Here is a 4,316-nt window from a genome sequence, read left to right as displayed (position 1 = left end):
TTCTGGGTGTGCATGAAGGTGCCCAAGATCCTGTGAGACTGGAGGACTGGGGAGAGGAGGGTTGTGGCATGACAAGACCCTGTCACTGGTGCGTTCCCTCTCCTTTCTCTGTACACACACATGCTCTATCGTTGAAAAAAAAAAAAAAAGAAAACCAGAAAAAGAAAAGAAGAACGAGGGAGAAAAAGAAAAGCAGAGTGATGGCATCTATGGGTAGGGGGTCCCCGAGGCACTGAGAGACTGTGCAGTTGAATAACTTTTGGTTTAAACGTTTCATTTTCTAAGCCTTGTTCATAGGAATCAAAACACAAGCAAACTTTAGCTCATCACAAATCCTGAATTAGAGAGGTTGCAGTTTGTACCGGAGCAGAGAAATTCCCAGATGTGAACTTGGGCACTAGAAACTTGGCTTTGTGCCTTGGGCTAGGACTGGAGGCTTCATTCTTTTTTTTTTTTTTTTTTTTTTTTTTAGAGAGATTTTCACTGTAGGGCACGTGCGCTCGCCAGACAGACAGAGACATAGAGACAGAAAGCGAGAAATCACCCCCCGGGGGGATGGTCACGCCGCAATCCCTTCTCCTCCATTCTCCTCTCAGGATCTTGGGCACGCACGCACACGTGCCTGGCGTGAGTTTTAAGCCACCGGGTCCGGGACACGAACTGCGGTCGACTACGTGGAAGTCCAGCGACATAGCCATTACGCTAACTGCTGGTTCCCTGGAGACTTCATTCTTTGTGTGTTTTCTAGGCAAAAAGACTGGAGAATAAAAACCGAATTGCCTGTGTCTTCCCTTTTGTTATCTGCATGGCTGGATTATAAGCGCCCTGCCTTAGAACTACAAAGGGGCTGTGTGGGAGGCCCCTGTAGAAATCTAGGCCTCACGCTGATGCTCTGGGCTCATTGCAATGATCCCACCAGGTTCACTTCGCCTGCCCTTCCCAGCTGCACACAGGATGACAGCCCGACTCCCAGGACTGGGAGAAGAGGCGATGGGAGCTACCAAAGGACGAGTACTCTGTGAAAAGTAGTTACAGTTGGTGCTGATCAAGTCCAACAAGGATCTCTAAGCCTTACTCTGACCAGTGCTTTCCAATGTCCTACGCAACAAGCTCTATTCCATGTTGAAAGCTGAGGGGAAAAAAACAAAAAACCAAAAATACTGTAATTTTTTAGTTTTGAAGTTTTGTTCTTTTCAACCTAAGATAACATAACAAGCTTGGGAATGACCAAAAGCAGTAGGAAGAAAAGCAGAAATTGAAAACAACCCTCCTATGGGAATAATATTTTTCTTCTAGAGATAAGAACTATTGTTGGTTTGCTGGTACCACTTCCTTATCAAACCCCTGAACGAGATAAAAAACGTGTAATGGAAAGTGATTCAAGCTGTGCTTCTCCAACTGAGACTTCGCAGGCATCCAAGGATTCTCTGGCTTTTGTACATACGCGCTATCTCAACGATTTTCGCACTTCGTCTTTCCATTTTGATGATTTTCTAAAATTTAATGTAAATATCTGGGCGACCGGTGAGTACTGAATGTGGGTTGAGGTTAGTTTCAGGATACGTGTTTGTGTCTGTGTCTTGACAAAACCAGAACTACATGCTTCTACAGTAATTGTCATGGTTGAAAGAGACGAGAATGGAGATTGTCACATAACCCTGTTTGTCCCTCAGGACAACTACAATAGAAATTCCCAAAGCACAAGGGGTCTACCTGTCTTTTGCTTACTCCTTTATCCCGAGGCACACCCTAGACAGAGAGTAGGTCACAATACACACGTGCTGAATGGACGAAGGGTGAGTAGACTTTTAAAAGTAATTGGAGTGCAGATAACCGAGTTATCACAAGGCCTGGAAGCACCTCCTGCTGCTCCTCCTGGTGTCACGTTCGCATCAGCCCCGGCAGGGACTTCATTTCAGCAAGCGATGCTGTCACCAGGTTAAATGAATGCTGTGAACTTACATTTTATTGACTTTGTAGATTTCCTCCTATTTATTTGTCAATTCATTTTTATTTTATAGTGGCAATAGACCTATGAGCAAAAGCCATTTTATGGCTGTACATATTTGAAAACAGTATAATAAAAAATAAATTAGGTCAACTCAGGGTGTCTGTGAGAATATTTTTTACCCTTTGGAAGGATTCCATCTATTACTTAAGAAAAAATTAGATTAAAAAAAAAATTCAACAATATATGCCCAGCCCTGCAGAAAATGGCATATGACTTCTCTAACCAAAAAAGTTACCCATTTCTCCAGGTGGCAGAAATGAATTCTAGCCACCAATAAAACAGCTGCTGATGGATTAGGGGTTGTTTCTCAGTGGCAGCCAGCATCATTAAAGCTTAAAGGAGGACCATGGGCTTTGAGGAGCCTTGTAGATCTTAAAAGGGAGTTAATCTCCTCAAGCAACAGAGGCTTAGTCTTGTTCCAGAGGGTCCAGCAGTGTGAAGAGGTTACCAAGATTCAGACCCTTCTTTCTCTCTTTTCTGCCCTAGCACAACCAGTCTCTTGAGTTTCTCAATTAGATTCTGAGTGATTACCTGGTCAGGTGGGTGAGCATCCATGTGAAGAGTGGATTAAATGAGATTTTGATCCTGGAGGAACATGAGCCCCCTGACCATTTATTAAGGATGATGATAATAGCTGGCTAGGCCTGACAGTCTCTTGTGTTTTCGAACCATACACAACAGCTATCAATCCTGCATGGCTTTCTTTGTTCTTCTGTTTGGCTCTTCATACTTGGGCAATCGGTGCTGGGAGTCCATTGTCAATATGCAGTTATGAGTCAGAGGCGCAAGATCCACCTTTGGAATCTGCTAACATGCCTAGATCCCCCCTCATGCCATCAGGCGTAGATCCCATTTCATGGCTGCCCAGGCTTCAGGGTGAGAGACTCAAAATACTGCATTTCTTTTCTTCTCCCAAATAGGAGCTTTAAAGGGCAAATATCATTACATTTACTGTTCACCAGGGTGCCTTCCATGTGCATGATGTATTTTAGCTCCACCTCTTTCTTCCCGTCCTCTCCTCTTTTGAACTGTTTCCCAAAAGTTGTAAAGCAATCCACAGAAGAGGTGCCCCAATATGTTTGTTGAACTGAACTGAAACGTACCTCTGAGTTTGGGATCCACTGATGATTCTCAAAGTCAGGTTGATGAAACTTGCCTATTAAATGAGGAAGCAGAAAGGCCAAGAGACTCAGATTCCTGGTTCAGGGGTGATTAGGAACTGCTGATGTGCCAGCTCAAGTGTGAATCTAGGATGCAAATCCAATCAAGAGGCCAGCATGTGAGTGATGAAAGGGCTTGAGCCCTGAGGTTCAGATACCTGGCTTGTTCCCAGACTCCTGGGGCATCTGGTTCCCTCTGCAGGCTCCAAGTCCCTCCCAAGCCAGCCCATTCTGGTTGGTCATTGCTCAGCCCTTCTCAAAGAAGCATTTTAAGCAAAGCAGAGTATTTTTCCTAAGCATACAAATCAGGGACAGGTCCCTCACTGGAGGGGCCTGGGAGAGTGACTTGTTCTGCCTGGGCCTCCCTTTGTGTAACAGGATATTTCTCAAGAAAAAAATTAGATGGAAAGAAAAATGGCTTTCGAAACCCAAGTGAAGAGACTTGCAATGGCCGAAGGTGGTAGTCTCTGGCCCCATTGTGCTGTCTCAGTTTTCTCCATTTCTTTATCTTCTGTAACCACCAGAATAAGTGAAACTATAAAGAACATTTGGGAAATAACAGACATACTCAAAAGCTATCAGCTTGGACAGCTCAGGCATTTATCAGGAGTATCATTGGTGAAATTTTTTGAAATATAAATCCAGGGGAAAGAATTAAAAAGAGAAAAATGGCCTCTCCATCGGGGAGTGGGTGTAACGGAGAACTTAGCAAAGTCTGGAACCTAGCTTCCCCTGTCTCATCTGCCTAGTGGCGCTGGTGACAGAGAGGGCTGGCCAACAGATCTGTCACTTCTCACACCACAGAAGGCACCCACTGCCAACGTGGGTGAAGGACTCTAGGGTTTCCCTCAAGCCCAACACTTGAAGTTTGCCTCCCTGGTAGTCACTGTGCAGAGATATGGGGTCTCTAGAACTTGCCTGTTCTCCTAAAGAACCTGGGATCAGGGAACCAGCAGTTAGCGTAATGGCTATGTCGCTGGACTCCCACATAGTCGACCGCGGTTCGCATCCCAGACCCGGTGGGATAAAACTCACGCCGGGCGCGTGTGCGTGTGTGTGCGTGCCCAAGATCCCAAGAGGAGAATGGAGGAGAAGGGATTGCGGCGTGACCATCCCCCCTGGGGGGTGATTTCTCGCTTTCTGTC

Source organism: Tupaia chinensis, unplaced genomic scaffold (genome assembly GCF_000334495.1).
Source record: "Tupaia chinensis unplaced genomic scaffold, TupChi_1.0 Scaffold000429_1, whole genome shotgun sequence".
Taxonomy (NCBI): domain Eukaryota; kingdom Metazoa; phylum Chordata; class Mammalia; order Scandentia; family Tupaiidae; genus Tupaia; species Tupaia belangeri.
The sequence above is the reverse complement of the archived record's forward strand: the minus strand, read 5'-3'. Positions refer to the sequence as shown.